We start from the raw sequence: 22590 nt of genomic DNA on the forward strand, positions 1-22590 counted from the left end.
CCCCTGAGCATAGCCAGGTGTGACCCAAAAAGCAAAAAAAAAAAAAAATAGAATCACAGTGAGACACACAGTTGCAAGGTTGTTCATGATTCGGTTTTAGTCATATAATGTCCCAACACCTGTCCCTTCACCAGTGCACATTTCCCACCATCAATGTCCCCATTTTCCCTCCTGCTTCCCCTACCCCCCGCCTGCATTTATGGCAGGCACCCTCTCTCTCTCTCTCTCTCTCTGAAGAGTTAGACTACTGAAATGGGCTTAGTGACTTGAGAGTCACCTTGGGAGCTATTCATGGGACCAAAATTTGGTGTTTCAAGGCCAGGTTCCCAGGATGTGGTACTATTTGGGCTGCATGAAGTGCGTTCTGAGGGTCTTGTGGCACCAGGATTAAACCTCAGGCTGGAGTCCCCCCTGCACTGTCTCCACAGCCCTGTTTATTGCTATTGTTGTTAATTAGCATCTTGCAGGCCAAATAAGATGTGACCAGAAAGAGACAGAGAAGGAAAGAAATCAAAGGGGAAGTTTGAGCAGGTATCAGGACTTCAGTTATCCCGGTGACATGTATGAGGGGTAGAGACATATATCCCAAGAACAGACTCAACAGAAGAGAAAACATGACCCAAAAAGCAAAAAAGTGGCATTGAAATGTTGTAATACACCCATCAAGTTGACAGACAGTGGTGGGGTGGGGGCTAGGGTGGGGAGGGAATCTGAGGACACAGGTGGAGGGGAATTGACACTGGATTGGTGTTGAATTATTGTAGACCTAAAATGCAATGATCAGTAACTTTGTAAATCATAGCTCTTTAAGAAAAAAAATTTTTAAAGTTTTTTTTTTTTTGCTTTTTTGGGTCACACCCAGCGATGCTCAGGGGTTACTCCTGGCTTTGCACTCAGGAATTACTCCTGGCGGTGCTTGGGGGACCATATGGGATGCCGGGAATCGAACCCGGGTCGGCCGCGTGCAAGGCAAACGCCCTACCCGCTGTGCTATCACTCCGGCCCCAAAAAATTTTTAAAGTTTTAATTTTTTAAATACAAAAAAAGTAAAATACAAAAAAAATTTAAAAAAATTGTAAAACCCAGTATGAGGAAAAACTCATACTGGAGTCGACACCATGGGAAAGTAAAGTTTCCCTTGAAATGGCTTTTTCGATATAAAATCAACGACTGTGGGCCTGCGACAGGGGCACACTTCAGGGGTGGTTGGGAAAATGGAGGCAACGGTAGAGGGAAGGTGACCATGATGTTGAAATTGGGGTTGGAATATTAAATGCCCGGAACAAATGATCATGAACAACTCTGTAAACCATGGTGTTTATTTATCTGTTTTTTTAATTTAATTTTAAAAACATTTTTTTATTGAATCACTGTGAGATAGACCCTTACAAAGCTGTTCATGATTAGGTTTCAATCGTACAGTGTTCCAATACCTGTCCCTCTACCAGGGCACATTTCCTAGCACCCGTGTCCCCAGGTTCCAGGTTCCCTCCCATCACCCCCCACCCCTGCCTGCTTCTATGGCAGGCACTTCTCTCTCTCTCTCTCTCTCTCTCTCTCTCTCTCTCTCTCTCTCTCTAAGCCATGTGGGGGATGGGGGAAATAAATGGCTTTTGATGGTGTACTTTTTCATGGCATATCATTATTAAGTGGCTACAAATCATATAAAAAATGAATCACACTGGCATATTTAATAGCAGCCAATTGAGCAAAGAGAGAACTTTCTGCAAGGGTTATGCTTAACACACAGGAAGTGGTGAGGGGAGGTAGAAGCTTGCACTGTTCTTTGGTCTTGAGTCCTTGGCACATACTCAGAATCTCACTCCTGGGGCGAGGATGAATTTGTACTAAACCACCTTCACTGTCTCTTATCGAGGTTCTCTTGTGACTTTTCTCTTATCAAGGTTCCCCGTGACTCCTCTTATCTTGGTTCGAGGGTAGGGAATAGTTGTGGGGAATAGTTCAGTTCAAGAGAATGATTAGAGGTGTGACATGTTACCACCGGATGGTTTTTCTTTTCCTTGTAGCCAGTTGGCATATGAATGGATCCTATAATAGAGATTTTCTTGTTACATTCCACTTTAGTGAAAGAATGGTAACAGCCAGCACGACCATTGGAATTGCTTCCAAAGGTATTAAGATTGAACTAAAAAAAAAAAAAACAACAAAAACAACCCCACACACAAAAAAACAAAAACAAAAAACAAAACACAAAAAAACAAAGGGGCTGGAGCAATAGCACAGCAGGTAGGGTGTTTGCCTTGCACGCAGCTGACCCATGTTCGATTCCCAGCATCCCATAGGGTCCCCTGAGCACCACCAGGGGTGATTCCTGAGTGCAGAGCCAGGAGTCAGCCCTGAGCATCGCTGGGTGGGACCAAAAAAAGAAAAAAAAAAAAGAAAAAAAGATTGAACTGAATATAGGAGACAGTATTCTGGACTTAACATTTAAAATACTTCTCTCGGGGCTGGAGTGATAGCACAGCGGGTAGGGTGTTTGCCTTGCACGCGGCCTACGCGGGTTCGATTCCCAGCATCCCATATGGTCCCCTGAGCACCGCCAGGGGTAATTCCTGAGTGCAGAGCCAGGAGTAACCCCTGTGCATCGCCGGGTGTGACCCCCCCCAAAAAAAAAGCAAAAAAAAAAAAAACTTCTTTCTGGGGGCTGGAGCGACAGTACAGCTGGTAGGGCGTTTGCCTTGCACGCATCCGACCCAGGGTTCGATTCCCAGCATCCCATATGGTCCCCCAAGCACCACCAGGAGTAATTCCTGAGTGCAAAGCCAGGAGTAACCCCTGTGCATTGCCGGGTGTGACCCAAAAAGAAAAAAAAATACTCTCTTTTGGCCAAATTTCTGAGTATAGAAAATTACCAGTGTTATCTCTTTTGCCAAAACACTTCTATCTAGCTAGAAAATATCAAAAGGCAGAAACAAGTTTTTTGGCTTTGTTTTTGGGGCCACACCCAGTGATGCTCAGGGGTTACCCCAGGCTCTGCATTCAGGAATTCCTCCTGGCTGTGCAGGACCCACAGGGGATGCCAGGGGTCCAACCCAGGTCAGCTGTGTGTAAGGCAAGAACCCTATCAGCTGAATACTACCTCTCCAGTCCCATAAACAGCTTTCTTTTTTTTTGGGGGGGTCACACCCGGCAATGCACAGGGGTTCCTCCTGGCTCTAGAATTACTCAGGAATTACTCCTGGCGGTGCTCAGGGGACCCTATGGGATGCTGGGGAATCGAACCCGGGTCGACCGCGTGCAAGGCAAATGCCCTACCCGCTGTGCTATTGCTCCAGCCCCGCCATAAACAGCTTTCTTATCTAGTAATTTCCTCCTGGTGCTGGGCCACACTTGGAGGTGCTCTGGGAATCATGGTGTGAGGGATTTAAACTGGGTCTTCCATGTGCAAAGCATGTGTGCAGTTCACTAAGCTAGCTCTCTGGCCTAAATCAACAGATGGCATGTGCATTATACAAACATCTACTTTATGAAACACCGGGCTTGCAGTATGAGTGAGTAAGGCCCAGAGCTAAATAGACTCTTGGGATCTGTTGTAATAAGGGTTAATAAAGGACCTTCTGGGAACAAACCCCATAGGTAGGGGAAACTGAAGCAGTTGTGAGAGTTTTGATATGTCTCAGCATCTAGAAACCTTTAAAAGAGCAAAGGGGAAAAGAAAAAAAAGAACTTGGCAGACGGGACCTTTGGACATTGTTTTCAGGGTAGGCTTCTGGGCCCAGGTGAGGAAATGAGTCTGCAAGGGCATTAAAGAGGAACAGAGGGAGACCTTAAAATGAAACAGGTCTTTCTAGAACGCCCAGTATTTGCTGCAGCACATTCACTTATAGACTCTGAGTCAGGGGACCGTTGAGGTGTTGGGGAAGAGAGAAAAATGACTGAAGCAAGTCGTTAAGGATTCCCTAAAGAAATAGCTCCTGGGGCCGGAGCGATAGCACAGTGGGTAGGGCGTTTGCCTTGCACGCGGCCGACCCAGGTTCGATCCTCGGCATCCCATATGGTCCTCCAAGCACCGCCAGGAGTAATTCCTGAGTGCAAAGCCAGGAGTAACCCCTGAGCATCGCTGGGTGTGACCCAAAATGCAAAATGCAAAAAAAAAAAAAAAAAAAAAAGAAAAGAAATAGCTCCTATTCCCAATCATGAATAACTTTGTGACATGGTGACTTAATTAAAAAAAAAATCACGGGGCTGGAGCGATAGCACAGCGGATAGGGCGTTTGCCTTGCATGCGGCCGACCCAGGTTCGATCCCCAGCATCCCATATGGTCCTCCAAGCACTGCCAGGAGTAATTCCTGAGTGCAAAGCCAGGAGTAACCCCTTGCATCGCCGGGTGTGACCCAAAAACCAAAAAAAAAAAAAAAAAATCACGCAATTTTGCTCAAAATGAAATTTTTATTAAGTGCCAAAAAACTATAAAAACAAGAGCTCAGCGGTAATACTTGCAGTTTTGAGGACCTGGGCTTGATCCCCAAAAGTGCCAAACAATAGCTGCCTAAATACAGTGAATTTTTACAGTTAAAAAAAAAAAGAGGGGCTGGAGCGATAGCACAGCGGTGAGGGCATTTGCCTTGCACGCGGCTGACCCGGGTTAGATTCCCAGCATCCCATAGGGTCCCCTGAGCAGTGCCAGGGGTAATTCCTGAGTGCAGAGCCAGGAGTGACCCCTGTGCATCGCCAGGTGTGACCCAAAAAGAAAAAAAAAAAGATTATGGAATTTGAAAAAAAAAACACAACCAAAAACGTGCCAAGTAAAATTTAAAATTTGGAAAATTATCTGTTCATTTCTGGCTGTAGGTTCTAGGAAGTAGAGCTCCATAGGGAGAGGTATAACATTTGCAGCAAGAAAGTTGGTTTCGGCTCATTAGTGGTTTTCATTTATTTTAATTTTTTAATTTTTGGGCTACACCCGGCGATGCTCAGGGGTAACTCCTGGCTTTGTACTCTAGGTATCTGGTGGTGCTTGGGGGACCATATGGGATGCTGGGGATCGAACCTGGGTCAGCCACGTGCAAGGCCGGTACCCTTCTTGCTATACTATTCTCCAACCCTTACTGTTTTTACATGCATGTAGAATAATACTCCAGAGAATAATAATTAAAAAAATTAAATAAAAAAAAAAAAGAAAGTTGGTTTCGGGCTGGAGCGATAGCACAGCAAGGTAGGGCGTTTGCCTTGCACGCGACCAACTGGGGTTCAATTCCAGGCATCCCATAGGGTCCCTTGAGCATCACCCGGAGTGATTCCTGAGTGCAGAGCCAGGAGGAACCCCTGAGCATCACCGGGTTGTGACCCAAAAAACAAAACCAAAAAACACCAAAAAAGCCGCAAGAAAGCTGGTTTCGAGCTGGAGCGATAGCACAGCGGGGAGGGTGTTTGCCTTGCAAAGTGGCCGACCCGGGTTGGGTCCCCGGCATCCCATAGGGTCCCCCAGCACCGCCAGGAGTAGCTCCTAAGTGCAGAAGCAGGAGTGACCCCTGTGCATCCCTGTGCATCGCTGTGCAATCCTGTGCATCAGGATTGATATGACCCCCCAAAAAAAAGAAAGTTGGTTTCTTTCATGTCTATGCAGTCTGTCATCATCCAAATTGACCCAAAGGAAGCATGAGACCTAAATTCGATTTAGGAGGTCCCCCCTGAGCCCCCAATTTGGTAAAAAGCGAGATGCGGACCTGCTCCCGCCTTGGGGGTGCGGTGCCGGGGCTACCCATCTCCCAGCGCCGCCGCCGCGCTCAGGTCTGGGCCCCGCGGGCCGGTGGAGACGCGCGTGCGCGCCGCCGCCGAGGAAGCGGCGCTCGGGAGCGCGCACGCAGAACCGGGGGCCCCGACGCGCGCGCCCCCGCGCCTTCTGGCGGCCCCGCCCCCTCCTCGCCTCTTCCTGCCGGGCGGCCGCGTCCCCGCCCCGCTCGCTCCCTCCGCCCTCCCGGGCTCCGCGGCCGCCGCCGACGAGCGAACGGGACGGGACGGGCCCGCGGAGCCGCGCGCCGATCGGCGGAGTTACGGGGCCCTGTCGGCGCGGCCGGAGCAGGTGAGCGGCGGCGGTCTGCCCGGGCGGCCGGCGCGGAGAGCCGCGGGCCCGGCCCGGGGCTGTTGGCGCCCGGGTGGAGCCCGGGGGGGTCCCGGAGCGGGAAGGGAGGGGAGGGGACGCGGGCGCCTTCGGGGCTGTCAGGGCCGCGCCGCGGGAGCCCGCCCGGGCGGCTCCTCACCTGAGGGGACCTGAAGGGACCTGAGGGGACCTGAGGAGACCTGAGGAGATCTGAGGGGATCTGAGGAGATCTGAGGAGACGGGGGTCCGGGTCCCGGGGTGTTGGCTCCCGGGTGGAGCCTGCGGGGTCCCGGAGCGGGAGGGGAGGGGAGGGGACGCAGGCGCCTTCGGGTCACTCAGGGCCGCGCCTGGGGAGCGCCCCGTCAGGTCTCCCCCGCCGAGGAGACGGGGTGCCGGGCCCTCGCTGTGCCCTCCTGACATTGCCGCTTTGGGGGTGCCCGGGCGGCGGATGTGGGACCCCCCGCCGCCGCGCGCCGGGCTTCCTGCGTGCCCGTGTCCCTGTGGTGGCAGCGGCGGCGCCCCGCGGTGTCGCCGTCCCGGGGGCGTCGGGGCGGGGGTGGGGGCGGGCCGCGCTCCTCGGGGCCCGCTGTGGATCGGCAACTTTGACACCGGGCAGCCCCCCGCGCCGTGCCAGGCGGCGGGGCGAGTGTCGCCGCCCCCCAATCCGCTCAGCCCCCCAATCCCTCAGCCCCCAACCCTCAGCCCCTCAATTCCCTCAGTCCCAATTTCCTCAGCCCCCCAACTCCTCAGCCACAACCCATCAGCCCCCCAATTCCCTCAGCCCCCAACCCCTCAGCCCCCCAATTCCCTCAGCCCCCAACCCATCAGCCCCCTAATTCCCTCAGCCCCCCAACCCCTCAGCCCCCCAACTCCTCAGCCCCCGACCCCTTAGCCCCCCAATTCCCTCAGCCCCCCACTCCCTCAGCCCCCCAACTCCTAAGTCCCCCAACCCCTCAGCCCCCCAATTCCCTCAGCCCCCAACTCCTCAGCCCCCCAGTTCCCTCAGCCCCCACCCCTTCAGCCCCCAACTCCTCAGCCCCCCAATTCCCTCAGCCCCCACCCCTTCAGCCCCCAACTCCTCAGCCCCCCAATTCCCTCAGCCCCCCAACTCCTTAGCCTCCCAATTCCCTTAGCCCCCCCAATTCCCTCAGCCCCCACCCCTCAGTCCCCCAATTCCCTCCGCCCTCAACCCCTCAGTCTCCTCAGCCCCCCAGTCCCGAATCCGAGTTTCCGAGCCCGGAGTCTCCAGCGGGGCGCGGGGTGCAGATGCCTCAGACCCGCGCTGGAGGCATCTGAGAAACGCGCGTTGGTGGTCACCGACTTGCCTGTGAGTTTCCTGCCCGGAGGGAAACGTCAAACCTGGCTGCAGCGCTCGCTCCCTCACTTGCTCGCTCGCTCGATCGCTCGCTCGTGGAAGTTTTGCTGGCCCGGTCGGGTGTCAGCGTCGCCCGACTGGAAACTGATTTACAGGCCTGTTACTTCGGGGCGACCCGCATGGTTTTCCGGAGTTTTTGGATCGACGCTTCTCTCGCATGCACGGGGTCGGGGGTTCCAGCGCTGGAGGGTGCAGTTCCCTGTGAGCCCTCCTGGGTGTTTCTTTCTTCCTTTTTTTTCCCTCCTCAGCGGGGTGCTTTGCGTTTGGCTTCTGTGATGCCCCCGCTGCAGCCGAACCCAGTTGTTTCCGAGGTCGGGAGACTGGGAGCTTGCCTGTGCGCTCCCAACTGGAACGGGATGCGTCTCCGTGGGAAAGTGGCTTGGGTGTGATTGGTTATGACAGTAGCATCCCTGCAACGCCGACGCCGGGGAGATCGCAGGGGAGCAAGAAGCCATGACGCGGTGGGCAGGAAAGAAAATCGGATTAAATGTTGAGTTGCTTGAGGAGCGGAGACTTGCACCGTTGTCCGTATCAGCTAGTTCAAGATGTGCTCTGAGGCGGCTGATGGAGAATTGTGGGGAGACGTGGCTGTAGTGGGACCCTGCTTATCACAACTGAACGAATAGCAGAGCCTGCATTGTGTTCTAGAAAGTTGGGAACATTGTACTCTAGGAAGCCCAGTGCCTTTGAGCATGTAATTAAATGTACTGGCCAACATAAAAAGAGCTGACTGAAGTCTTTATTATTATTATTATTTTTAAGTCCCTGAGTTATAGTTGATAGGGATATTTATATGTTATAGATGTGGTAGCACTGTAAAATTCTTTTTTTTTAAATTTTATTAAATCACCGTGTGGAAGATTACAATGCTTTCGGGCTTAGGTCTCAGTTATACAATGCTGAAACAACCATCCCTTCACCAGTGCCCATATACCACCACCACCAAAAAAAAAAAAAAACCCACACAGTACACCTCCCATCCCGCCCCCCCACCCCCTACCTTGTAACTGATAAGTTTCATTTTACATTCTGTTTACTTTGGTTACATTCAATATTTCAACACAAACCTCACTATTGTTGTTAGGAGTACCCCACTAGATTCAGACCTACTGTGAAGACAAATAAGGTCGCGCGCCCGCGCAGTTTTGAATTTCTGTACTTTAACAAGAAGTCCAGAGAGATTTCTTCCAGATATTAGATAATCGCAGGCTTGAAAACCCAATCTGTGGTCGTCTTAATATGGCGGCCACCGCGCCCTTCATCCCCGGAGAGAAAGAGGCGAGAGAGAGAAATACCTTTCCCCTCCTGGGCGGGCACGGGGCCGAGGCTTAGTTCTCAGGCTGGAGACATTCTGCGAGGAGTTGCCCACGCCAAAAGAGGTTTTGCTGGGTCTGGATTCACGCTTGCGAAGCTGCGGAGAGAGCACTGTAAAATTCTTAAAAAATAAAATTAAAATAAGGAACACAATTTCTCATAGATGTGGTACTCTGAGAAATTTTGTTCCTTATTTTTAAAATTTTATTTTAAAAAGTTTTTACTTTTTTGGGGGCTGGAGCGATAGCACAGCGGGTAGGGCGTTTGCCTTGCACGCGGCCGACCCGGGTTCAATCCCCAGCATCCCATATGGTCCCCTGAGCACCGCCAGGAGTAATTCCTGAGTGCAGAGCCAGGAGTAACCCCTGTGCATCGCCAGGTGTGACCCAAAAAGCAAAAAAAAATTTTTTTTTTACTTTTTTAATTGAAACCCTGTGAGATAGACCCTTACAAAGCTGTTCATGATTAGTTTTCAGTCATACAGTGTTCCGATACCCATCCCGCCATTAGTATATATTTCCCAGCACCAATCTCCCCAGGTTCCCTCCCATCACTCCCTCCCCCCACACACACACCCTGCCTGCCTCTATGGCAGGTGCTTTCCTTTTCTCTGTCTCTGTCCCTGCCCCTGTTCTCACTGCCCCCTCCTTTTGGACATTGTGGTTTGAAATATGAATGCTGAAAGATTATTAAAAATATCACTTTACCTACTTTTAACACTAAGTTCTTGTCCAGCGTGATCATTCCCAGCTATTATTGTCATACTGGTCTCTTCTCTGTCTTACTTACCCTCTACCCTACGCACCCTTGTGATTGATTCCAGCCATTGGCCAGTCTTCCTAACCCCTGTTTTCCCTGGCCGTGGATACTAGTCTCCTACTATATATTTTTTTATATACCGCAAATGAATGCAGTGAAATTTTGTTCCTTAATAATAGTTTTGTGACTCATAACTTTCGCTCTGGTAGCTATTATTTCTTAATTTAATTGAAACAACTTGGAACTTATGAAAACTTATGAAACCTGTTTTCATGTTTATCAGCTCATTATTTCTAAATTACTTCTAAAAATTTTTGTACTTAAACTTTTTTGCTTTGCTGTAATGCAAATTTGAATTTGTTCAGTTAACTGTATATTTATTCAAATTTAGATGATTCAGAATGAAAACTTTCAAGTCCTTTTATCCTTTCTTTTGGTGTAGTAAAGAATTCTGGGGCCTGAGTGTTAGTACAGCAGATAGGGCATTTGCTTTGCATGAAGCTGACCCAGGTTTGATCCCTGGCATCCTGTATGGTTCCCGTGAATCCTTCAGCAGTGATCATGATCTCTGAGCACAGAATCAGGAGTAAGCCCTGACCTCTGCCGAATGTCACCCCAAAACAAAACAAACAAAAGAATTTTTTTTTCCTTTCTAAAAATCATTTTATTAAACTACCATGAGATAAACATTTGCAAAGTTGTCCATGATGGGGTTTCAGTTACACAAAGTTCCAACACCCCTCCCTTCACCAGTGTACATTTCCCACCACCAAAGTCCCCAATTTCCCTCCTTACACAGTTGGCCCATTTTTTTAAATAAATTTATTTATTTTTAATTAATGAATCACCATGAGGGTACAGTTACGGATTTATACACATCTGTGCTTATGCTTCCCCCATACAAAGTTCGGGAACCCATCCCTTCACCAGTGCCCATATTCCACCACCAGTAAACTCAGCATCCCTCCCATCCTCCCCAATCCCATCTCCCCCCCACCCCACCCTGTCACTGTGGCAGGGCATTCCCTTCTGTTCTCTCCCTCTAATTAGCTATTGTGGTTTGCAATAAAGGTGTTGAGTGGCCACTGTGCTCAGTCTCTAGCCCTCATTCAGCCAGCATATCCCTTCTCCCACATGGCCTTTGACTACATTATAGTTGGTGATCCCTTCTCTGAGTTGCCCTTTCCCCAGAATGTGAGGCCAGCCTCCTAGCCATGGAGTCAACCTCCTGGTAGTTGTTTCTACAATTCTTGGGTGTTAGTCTCTCACTCTGTTATTCTATATGTCATAGATGAGTGCAATCTTTCTATGTCTGTCTCTCTCTTTCTGACTCATTTCACTTAGCATGAAACTTTTCATGCCGATCCACTTAAATACAAAATTTGTGACCTCCTTTTTTTCTGACAGCTGCATAGTATTCCATTGTATAGATGTACCAAAGTTTCCTCAACCAGTCATCCGTTCTAGGGCATTCGGGTTTTTTCCAGATTCTGGCTATTGTAAACAGTGCTGCGATGAACATACATGTGCAGATGCCATTTCGATTATACTTTTTTGCCTCTCTGGGATATATTCCCAGCAGTGGTATTGCTGGGTCAAATGGGAGCTCAATTTCTAATTTTTTGAGAATCGTCCATATTGTTTTCCAGAAGGGCTGAACCAGTCGGCATTCCCACCAGCAGTGTAGAAGGGTCCCTTTCTCGCCACATCCTCTCCAACAGCGGTTGCTTTTGTTCTTTTGGATGTGTGCTAGTCTCTGTGGTGTGAGGTGGTATCTTGTGGTTGTTTTGATCTGCATCTCTCTGATGATTAGTGATGTAGAGCACTTTTTCATGTGCCTTTTGGCCATTCGTATTTCTTCTTTGGTAAAGTTTCTGTTCATTTCTTCGCCCCATTTTTTGATGGGGTTGGATGTTTTCTTCTTGTAGAGTTCAACAAGTGCTTTATATACCATTGATATCAACCCCTTATCTGATGGGTATTGAAACAAAAGAATTTTGATAAATACATAGAAGATAGGCTTCTTGTAGATACACTATGAAGCGACGGTAACTAGGTGGTAAAAATTCTTATATTAAAGTTGTAGAATTGTACTCTTGGCACCATTTTTTTTGGGGGGGTTACGCTTCTCTGTGCTTAGGGTTTATTCCTGGCTCTGTGCTCGGGGACCACTCCTGGCAGGTTCATGGGACCATATGTGGTACCGGTGATTGAACCTAGGTCAGCTGCATGCAAGGCAAGTACCCTACCCACTGTACTATGTCTCTGGCCCCTACCAGTGTCTTGAAGTGATGTAATGATAGGAGTTTGAAAGATGAAACAAATACTGTGAACTATGGCATATCTGGTTACCTGTGAGTATGTATATCTTACATTATAGAAATGGTCAGCTCCTGGGGCTATTCCAACTTCTGGTACTCTCCATACCTCTAAGACATTTGTTAGTTTTGGAGCATTTGCACCACAGCATAGACAACAGCAAAAGTTAATTTAAAACCTGTTTTTAATGGTAAAACAGCCAATTTAATTTTTTTTCTTTTTGGGTCACACCCAGCGATGCACAGGGGTTACTCCTGGCTCATGCACTCAGGAATTACTCCTGGTGGTGCTCAGGGGACCATAGTGGATGCTGGGAATCGAACCCGGGTCAGCTGCGTGCAAGGCAAACACCTTGCGTGCAAGGCAAAGGGGCTGTGCTATCATCACTCCAGCCCCTTTAATTTTTTTTTAAGAACTATGATTTAGAGAGTATATTGATAGTTGAGTTTTAGGCATATGATATTTCAACACCAGTTGCACCACCAGTGTCAACTTTCTTCTACCAGTGTTCCCGTATTTCCTCCCCACCCCAGGGGCCGGAGCGATAGCACAGCGGGTAGGGCGTTTGCCTTGCACGCGGCCGACCCGGGTTCGATCCCCGGCATCCCATATGGTCCCCCAAGCACCGCCAGGAGTAATTCCTGAGTGCAAAGCCAGGAGTAACCCCTGAGCATCGCTGGGTGTGACCCAAAAAGCAAAAAAAAAAAAAAAAAAAAAGATTTCCTCCCCACCCCAATTCCCACCCTTTCCCCCCGCTCATCAATTTAACAGGCACATTGCAAAGTTTCAGTGGTTGCTGCTGAGATTCCCAGTTTTCCGTCTCATTCAGTCTGTAGAACGGCTACTTTTTAAGAAGAGGGTGTTACATTTTTTTTTTTTTTTTTTTTTGTGGCATGTGGGTGATCACTGAACTACATTTGTAGCCCTGAAGAGAGTTTATATAGGGAGCTTGGAGAAAGATATTGCTTGTTTTTTCCCCTTAATTAATTTTTTCAGTTTCCCTGTTACACTTTATATAAGCACTATGGTTTACAAAGTTGTTCATGGCTCTTTGCTACAGACATTCAATATTCCAACACCAATCCCGCCACCATTGTCTCCAATTTTCCCAACCAGCACTTAAGAGAGTATCCTGCCTTCACGGCAGAGCCTGGCAAGCTACCCATGGCGTATTCAATATGCCAAAAACAGCAACATCAAGTCTCACAATGGAGATGTTACTGGTGCCCGCTTAAGCAAATCGATGAGCAATGGGATGACAGTGACAGTGACTGGTGCCCACTTGAGCAAATCGATGAACAATGGGATGACAGTGCTACAGTGCCACTTAAGAGACATAGCTTGTTGACTCTTGTCTTTTTCGAGTGGGAAATAATTTTTATGTTATGGTCAGTAAGTTGAAATTGGGTATAAGTACATGAACATTATCCATCCTGAATAAGGAAGACTTGATGGAATTAAGCAAAACTTGTACCTCCACATTCTCCTTTCACACTGTATGTTTCACATTGAACTCATTCAACAAATAGAATGCCAGAATTGTTTGAGTATAGCAAGTTCATGCATATGGTTTCTTTTTGTCCTCTTTTGGTATCTTTTTGGTATAAGTGTGGGGAATTTTCTGGGAAACTTCTAGGCACATATTCAGTTGATTTGGAGAAGTTAGATTTCAGCTAGGATGATTTGTGTGTTTGATACTGAGTCTGTTTGTGTGTGTGTTTGATACTGAGTTTTAAAAATAGAAAATGCAGTGCTTTATTAACACTCAGGAAAAATCTGGTTTGACTATGTTGTTGTGATAGACAGTGTAGCCAAAAATATATTTAAGACATTGCTCCTCCTTTTACCCAGTTTAGGTTGAAATAAGAAAAAAGAAAATTTTTTAATAAAGAGTAATTGATTTCTCCCCCTTGCCCTACCCCAGGACCTCAAATCTAACAAATATTCTCCGCTAGTTTTTTTTTCTTTTTCTTTTTTTTTTTGGGCCACACCCAGCAATGCACAGGGGTTACTCCTGGCTCATGCACTCAGGAATTACTCCTGGTGGTGCTCGGGCGACCATATGGGATGCTGGGAATCGAACCTGGGTTGGCTGGGTGCAAGGCAAACGCCCTTCCCACTGTGCTATCACTCCAGCCCCTGTTTGTACTAATTCTAAATTATACAAGTTTTGTATGTTTCTGGTCTAGGACAAGAACTTAACTCTAGTAAGGAATTCAGTTATAGATGCTTCATAAAGAGGTGTAGGCTCAGGGACCCAGAGAAAGCTCAGTGGGTTGAGTACATGCTTTGCATGCAGGAGGTCTGAGTTCATTCTTTGGCACCACATGGTCCCCCTGAGCACTATCTGAGAGTATCCCCTGAGCACCTGGGTGTGACCAAACACCCAGTCCTGCAAAACAAAACCATAAAAAAGGTGGGCTTTGGGCCTGGAGTGATAGTACAAGAGTTAAGGCGCTTGTCTTGCATGCAGCCAACCTGGGTTTGATCCCTGGCATACCATACGGTCACCTCAACCCACCAGGAGTGACTCCTGAGTGCAGAACCAGGAGTAACTCCTGAGCATTGCCAGTGTACCCCCCAAACAAAAACAATGAAAAAGTGAGCTTATATTAGAGAATTGAATGGGAAGCATCAGGGATGGCCTTTAAAAAATAATTAAATTTATATTGCATTATAACAGAAATTTTGGCTGTGCATCATCATCAATAAGTAGTATATAAACATTTTCATGCTTTGTGACATCATGCTTCTCTGTACCCAGGTTCTCTGGAATAGGGACTTGGGCACAAATAATCAAAATTACTTGGATTGAAATTTTTTTTTTTTTGCTTTTTGGGTCACACCCAGCGATGCTCAGGGGTTACTCCTGGCTTTGCACTCAGGAATTACTCCTGGCGGTGCTTGGGGGACCATATGGGATGCCGGGGATCGAACCCGGGTCGGCCGTGTGCAAGGCAAACGCCCTACCCGCTGTGCTATTGCTCCGGCCCCTTGGATTGAAATTTTTAAAGTTTTATTTAAAAAGTTGTTTCATGGGGCTGGAGTGATAGCACAGCAGGGAGAGCGTTTGTCTTGTACTCGGCCGACCCGGGTTCGATTCCCAGCATCCCACAGGGCCCCCTGAGCACTGCCAGGAGTAATTCCTGAGTGCAGAGCCAGGAGTAACCCCTGAGCATCACCAGGTGTGACCCAAAAAGCAAAAAAAAAAAAAAAAAAAAAAAAAAGTTGTTTCAATTGAGTCGTGGTGAAATATGTGTTACAATGTTTACAATGTTGCTCAGGATTGAGTTTTAGTTATACAATGTTACAAAAAAGGATAGGATTTTTTTTCTATCATGGATTCCCCTGCCCACCCACTTCCATTAGCCCTTTGGTTACTTATCCCTTAGTGAGAATGCACCACAGATGTGTGGTTGAATGAACGCTAAGGACTTTAGCTCCCCAACTTGCACTCCCTGTAATTTACCTTCTGGTTATTTCAATAGACATCGCTTACCCTCACTTTTGAAGAAAAGTGGATATTTTAGACTGTTTAGTGGTAAAAAGGTCATATGTGTAATCAAGAGTATGATTTATTGGATTATGTGGTGCATCTGGAAGAAATAAGATTGTTTAGCTGAACTTTGTTAAATGGCTTTGACAGTGACTTAAAATAAGAAATACATCTTTTGGAGTGGGGGGCCTTTTCAAGCAGTGCTCAGGGGACGCCGCAATTCTAAGCCAACAGTGCCAGGACTGATGCTACTCGGATCTTGTGGCCAGGAATTACCTGGGCCACCCCAGCCATTGCTTTGTGGCCCCATGGCTAAGCCCTGTGATTCTTTGGGGACCATGTGATGCTAGGGATTGAACTGGTTTTGGCCACGGGCAAAGCATGCAATTTAAACATCAAAACTTGTTCCCCCGGATAAATACACTTTACAGTTTATTTAGTGTACAGACATACATGAAGTTGAAAGAAAAATTTGACAAAAACAATACTTAATTTTTTCAGGACCTTATAGCTGTCTTATATTATTTATTTATTTCTAGGAGCAGTTTGGCCTGCCTCTTCCCATATCGATCTGTGATAATCATGGTTGTGGTTTAAAGTTAGCCATGGTAGGAGTATTTACAGGAAAATCCGCAAATGGTACAATTCAGGGCTTTGGCCTTTTCATGCCAGTTGCTAAACACTTATAGCACACCCCAGCCTATTACATGCTTTGATAATTTCTATTTTATATCATTAAAAAATAAGTGCAGGGGCTGGAGCAATAGCACAGTGGGTAGGACGTTTACCTTGCACGCGGCTGATCCGGGTTTGATTCCCAGCATCCCATATGGTTTCCCTGAGCACTGCCAGGAGTAATTCCTGAGTGCAGAGCCAGGAATAACCCCTGTGCATCGCCAGGTGTGACCCAAAAAGCAAACAAACAAACAAACAAAAATAAGTGCAGTGTACTAATTTTATAACTAGCTGGTGGATAACAGCGTATAGTTAAAAACAAATGGTTTTGTTCAGGGGCTTCCTAAACTATTTCCACTCATGACATCTTTTTGCCCAAGAAATTATTGTAAGAAGGTATGTAAGGTATCACTGTCACTGTCATCCCGTTGCTCATCGATTTGCTTGAGCGGGCACCAATAATGTCTCACATTGTGAGACTTATTGTTACTGTGTTTGGCATATCAAATACGCCACAGGTAGCTTGCCAGGCTCTGCTGTGAGGGCGCGATACTCTCGGTAGCTTGCCAGGCTCTCCAATAAGGGCAGAAGAATCGAACATGGGTCAGCCATGTGAAAGGTGAACGCCCTACCGCTGTGCTATTGCTCCAGCACAATGTAAGGTATATAAAGATATATTTATGTTTTATTTACATTTTATTTCAAAGCAATTTTTATAAAAGTTAGACACCCTATATGGGGTTGTGACCTGCAGTTTAAGAAACTAGGATTTAGTTCCGTCTCTGCAGATGAGAATAAGGAAAATCTTATTTTAATAAGGAAGTTCAAGATCATATAGCTAGTTGTGAACAAAACCAAGTGCCAGTTCTGGAGTTTTTAGAGGATTTTTCTTTTCTCCTAACCCAAGCCACTCATGTATTTTAGTCAAACAGCTCATTAGTGCAAAATGTATTGTGCTAAAGGTGTTTGAATAGAGATTACTGTGGCTGGAACCTATATCCTCACGCCTTTAGGTTTCTGTGGGGGATTAAATATGGAAACAAAGATAACGCAGGGCTGAAAGCATTGTGTGGTAAAGAGATAAAGATAAGGCAGTTTTGTGAGGGGAGAGATTACTTTTAGTTGTAAGGGTAGAGGAGATGACGTTTAAACCAGGCTTTGAAGACCGGGTAGGATTTGGACGTGTGGAAATAGGACAGAAAAAGGTCTTTCTGGGCCAGGGGCCAGAGCCATCAAAGGTAGGGAAGCAGAGCTAGGCAAGAAACTCAGTCACCAGATGGTGAAAAGCCTCAAATACGTTTCCCTTTTTTTCTTTTTTAGTTTGGCTTTAATTTTTGTCTCTGGAACCATGTAGAACTTTTTTTTTTTTTTAACATTCAATAAGCTTTAAAAGTTGTGCTTCTCACTGTTACGACACAGGGAGCATTTCTTAGTAGCCTCAGAGTAAAAGCTAAAGGGAAAAATTATTAGTGTGAGGGAAAAGGCTTGGAACTGACTGGTCCTAAAACCATTGGAAAGGGGAAATGTTTTCTTTGTAAGGTGATGCCATCATCTTTTAGTTTCACCAAAAGAATTAAATTGGCAGTAGTAGAAAAGAAAGCAGCTTTGAACATCTTCTCAAAACACCTTCTGAAATATGATTTCTGAATGGTGACGAATCTTTATTTTTGGAGGCAGGATAGAAAGGCGGAAAAGCAGTACGTATTTTCCATTGCTGAACTAACTAGCTTTCAAAAGACAGGGCATTTCATACCACAGCTAGTTATGAGGAACTGATAGATTCTTTGCTCAAAGAAGCTCCTTGGATTTTGGCATTTCTGTTTGATGGTTTGAAGTCCTGAACATTTGACCTTTTTGTATAGGGGAGTTTGTGTGTGTGTGTGTGTGTGTGTGTGTGTATGTGTGTGTGTGTGTGTGTGAGAGAGAGAGGGGGGGGAGGATAAATGGATAAATAACAGTAAACTGTATTTGTTAATTAAGATAAAGCACTGATGGTAATTTTCAAGATTTGTTGTCAGGTTCACACCGCTTCTAGTTCGATGATATAAAATTAGTTTGAAGAAGCTTTACTTAGAGAATCCATCAGTTTTATTAAGGTGAAAGTCCTTTTAGACTGTTGTCTAGGAAACAAAACATACAGAGAATGTTTAATAGCTCATTACTGAAGTGTGGGGAATATTTTGGTATTCTTGGTAATCAAGTTGCTATAGTAAATAGCCGTTTGGTACAAAGTTTGGCTCCTGGCTAACCCAAGAATTTTTGGAATAAGGCTTGGTGCCAATGTAAATGAGTTGTCTTTATGACAATGTTCCTCTCTTAATAAATTTTATGATATTGAACTACATTGTTCTGATAGGTTAGAAGTTTTTAGCAGTTTCAGATGAACTGCTCGACAAGACACGACTCCCAAAATAACACAAAAAGTTCAGAAGCAGCAAACCTCAGATCCCTCCCTCATCAGTTGAATAGAGTAGCTAATCATGTTGATACAGGTTTTTATTCCTGAGTCTTGTTAGCTTCCCAAATTGAGCTTATTAGAGTCTTTCCAAATTTTCTACCATCACTTTCGTTTTGTTTTGTTTTGGGGCCATACCTGCCGATGCTCAGGGTTCACTGCTGGGGATCCTTGGGGACCATGTGGGATGATGCTAGGAATCAGTCCCAGGTTGACCATGTACAGGTCAAACACCTTAACTGCAGTACTCTCTCCCGCCCTTTTACCATCATTTAAAAATGGTACAGAGTTTGGGGGCTGGAGTGATAGCACAGCGGGTAGGGCGTTTGCCTTGCACGCGGCCGACCCGGGTTCAAATCCCAGCATCCCATATGGTCCCCTGAGCACCGCCAGGGGTGATTCCTGAGTGCATGAGCCAGGAGTGACCCCTGTGCATCGCCGGGTGTGACCCAAAAAGCAAAAAAAAAAAAAAAAAAAAAAAAGGTACAGAGTGATGTTGCTTTCTGTAACCTAAACTATGCAGTCATTTAAAAAAAGATACATATGTACGCATAGATGTATATCTGCACACTTGTGTACATACTCATAGACACCACACATCACGACTAGTATTGGAATTTGTGATAAAATATAATCTATGGGAGAAATGAAAATAAAAAAAAGAAGTCTGGTTCTTTGAAGTCTTGCGAAATATTCACAAACATGAAAGTAATGTAAAATCAGATGGGTTTTCTATATGCCTTATTTACAGGAAATGGACTCATTTTAAAAGGCAGCTGGGCTGGAGAATATTGTTTTGTAAGTTTTGATACCCATCTCCAGTACATAGAAGTAAGCCTTGAGCATTCCTGGGTGTGACCTAAAAGTGAAAACAAGCAAGTGAATGCAACTGCAGAATTCATTTAATATCGCTAAAAATTCTGTCAGTTTCCAACCCCATATACACACCTGTATTTTCTCGTTTCATTATCAGAAGTAAGCAAAATTCAGACTTTGAAGTCACATTTCCACTACACGGGGTGAAATAAAAAAACAAAATTATTTCTTCTTCTTCTTCTTTTTTTTTTTTTGCTTTTTGGGTCAGACCCGGCGATGCACAGGGGTTACTCCTGGTTCTACAGTCAGGAATTACTCCTGGCAGTGCTCAGGGGACCATATGGGGTGCTGGGATTCGAACCCAGGTTGGCCGTGTGCAAGGCAAACGCCCTACCTGCTGTGCTATCGCTCCAGCCCCACAAAATTATTTCTTCAAGTAAATAATTTAAATTTTGGGGGGTTTGTTTTTTGGCTCACAGTAGAGACGTTACTGGTGCCCACTCAAGCAAATCGATGAGCAATGGGATGACAGTGACAGTGTTTTTTGGCTACTCCTGGCTCTCTCTGTACTTGGGGGGTCACTACCTCTGGTGCTGGAAATGAAGCTCAGGTGTCCTGCATACAAGGCTGTGTTTAGAGCGCTACACTATCTCTCTGGATCTCCAAATAATATTTTTTTGGAAAGTAAGAATCTGTGGTTTTGAAATTATGTGTGTAAGAGTTACATAACACTAGTTTTTAATAACAGATGAAAGATTGAAATGATCTGAAGAGAAACTAGAGTTTGTAACACTAGTTTTTGATAGGTAATGGGATTATTCTGTACTTCATGATAGTCCTTATTTTGAGACCTTCTGCCGAGAGTATTTCATAAATGCAGATGGTTGTTACTGGTTTTGGGTATTTCCTTGAGTAATTTCATAGGTATTTCCTTGAATACTAGGTTTTTTAAAAAAATATTTTTTTGGGGCCATACCCGCAATGCTCAGGGATTACTCCTGGCTCTGTACTCGGGAATCACTCCAGGCATTGCTTGGGGAACCCTGTGAGGTACTGGGGATTGAACCCAGATTGGCGTGTGCAAAGCAATTACCTTACCTTACTACAGTGGCTGTGCTAATTCTTCAGCCCCTGTAGTAAGTTTATTTCTAAACAATTTTCTCTCCTCCCTCTCTCCACTGTTGTAAGTTAATTTTGTTGTATCATTTTGAATATATCATACTACTTTAATAAAAATTTGACTTTTGAAAGGAACTTGTAATAATACTGGCAGGCAATATGGATTTTAGAGTGTTTTATAGTGATTTTGTTATTTCAGCTATTTACCATCAGATCACATTTATTTATTTATTTATTGCTTTTTGGGTCACACCCAGCAATGCACAGGGGTCACTCCTGGCTCATGTACTCAGGAATCACCCCTGGCAGTGCTCAGGGGACCATATGGGATGCTGGGATTTGAACCTGGGTCAGCCGCATGCAAGGCAAACGCCCTACACGCTGTGCTATCACTCTAGCCCCTCACATTCATTTATTTTATTTTATTATTATTATTATTATTTTGCTTTTTGGGTCACACCTGGCAATGCACAGGGGTTACTCCTGGCTCTGCATTCAGGAATTACCCCTGGCGGTGCTCAGGGGACCATATGGGATGCTGGGAATCGAACCCGGGTCGGCCGCGTGCAAGGCAAACGCCCTACCCGCTGTGCTATTGCTCCAGCCCCTCACATTCATTTATTTTATTTCCACAAAATTTTTTTTGGGGGGTGGTTGTTGGGTCACACCCAGTGGTGCTTAGGGGTTATTCCTGGCTCTGTGCTCAGTAATGATCCCTGTTGGTCTTGGGGAGCCATGTCTGGTACCAGGGATTCAAATTCGATTTGGCATAAAATTATTTTATATACTATATTGCCTGATTAAAAAAATCTTTTATTTATGGGGCCGGAGCGATAGCACAGTGGGTAGGGCGTTTGCCTTGCATGCGGCCGACCCAGGTTCAATCCCCGGCATCCCATATGGTCCTCCAAGCACCGCCAGGAGTAATTCCTGAGTGCAAAGCCAGGAGTAACCCTTGAGCATTGCTGGGTGTGACCCAAAAAGCAAAAAAAAAAAAAAAAAAAAAAATCTTTTATTTATTTTGTTTGTTTTTGGCACACAAGTGGTGATGCTCAGGACTTACTCCTGGCTTTGCACTCAGGAATCGCTCCAGGTGGTGTACGTGGGACCATATGGGATGCAGGGGATTAGACCCAGGTCTTCTGCATGCAAGAAGGCAAATGTCCTACCCCACCCACTGTACTATTGCTCCAGCACCCCCCAAATTATTTTTAACACTATAAATCACTTTTTCTTTTTTACCTTAGGACCACACGCAGTAATGCTCAGGGATGACTTCATGCTCAGTGCTCAGTGGGTACCATGTTATGCTTAGGGTTGAACCAGTGCTCCAGCAGGTAGAACATGTGCTTTGCTGGGGCTGGAGCAATAGCACAGCGGGGAGGGCATTTGCCTTGCACGTGGTCGACCCGGGTTCAATTCCCAGCATCCCATATGGTCCCCTGAGCACCTCCAGGAGTAATTCCTGAGAGCAGAGCCAGGAGTAACCCCTGTGCATCGCCGGGTGTGATCCAAAAAGAACATGTGCTTTGCTGATTCAGCCATTTTTATCCCCTCATAACTTTGTTCTGTAAATTATATGTATACAATACTGACATCCCAGTAGGAGCACACCAAATTAGATGGGGAAAGTAACCTTGAAGCCAAGGAAGCTCAATTAAAAAAAAACAAAACAAAACAGTAACACAGAAGGCTCAACTAACCACAAACATCTTAGTAAACCCTCATATAAGAACTTAGTGACCCCAGTGTGAGATAGAACAGTTTTCACAAATTTTCTTTTACTGTATTTTTGTAACATTTAATTAATTAATTAATTTATTTACTTTATGGGTCACATCTGGCAATGCACAGGGGTTACTCCTGGCTCTGCACTCAGGAATCACCCCTGGTGGTGCTCAGCCCCTGTAGTAAGTTTATTTGGTGCTCAGAAGACCATATGGGATGCTGGGAATCGAACCCGGGTCGGCCGTGTGCAAGGCAAACACGCCCTACCCACTATACTATTGCTCCAACCCCATTTAAAAAATATTTTATATAATTTCATTAGCCATTTCATTGTAACAAGCAATAAAAAATAAATTATTTTATGTTTACTTGGGGCATAGGTGGTGGGGGGCAGTTAGGAGGGGACGCGGTGGAGGGTCTGTCACTCTGATGGTGGGATTCATGTTGAGACATTGAATGCCTGAAACAGCTG

At 45.9% G+C, this 22590-nt stretch overlaps 1 protein-coding gene across 2 annotated transcripts in view; it reads left to right on the forward strand.

Moving 5' to 3' along the window:
* The first annotated feature begins 5877 nt into the window (after positions 1 to 5877).
* RABGAP1L (RAB GTPase activating protein 1 like) overlaps positions 5878 to 22590 on the forward strand; it is a 401062-nt gene continuing 384349 nt past the window's right edge. Inside the window, exon 1 of one of the 2 annotated variants that reach the window (XM_055120168.1) lies at positions 5878 to 6044. The gene's annotated coding sequence lies outside the window, so the exon portion shown is untranslated. The remainder of the gene's footprint in view (positions 6045 to 22590) is intronic. The other variant, XM_055120167.1, reaches the window with a different exon arrangement.

This window comes from Sorex araneus, chromosome X (assembly GCF_027595985.1).
Source record: "Sorex araneus isolate mSorAra2 chromosome X, mSorAra2.pri, whole genome shotgun sequence".
Taxonomy (NCBI): Eukaryota; Metazoa; Chordata; class Mammalia; order Eulipotyphla; family Soricidae; genus Sorex; species Sorex araneus.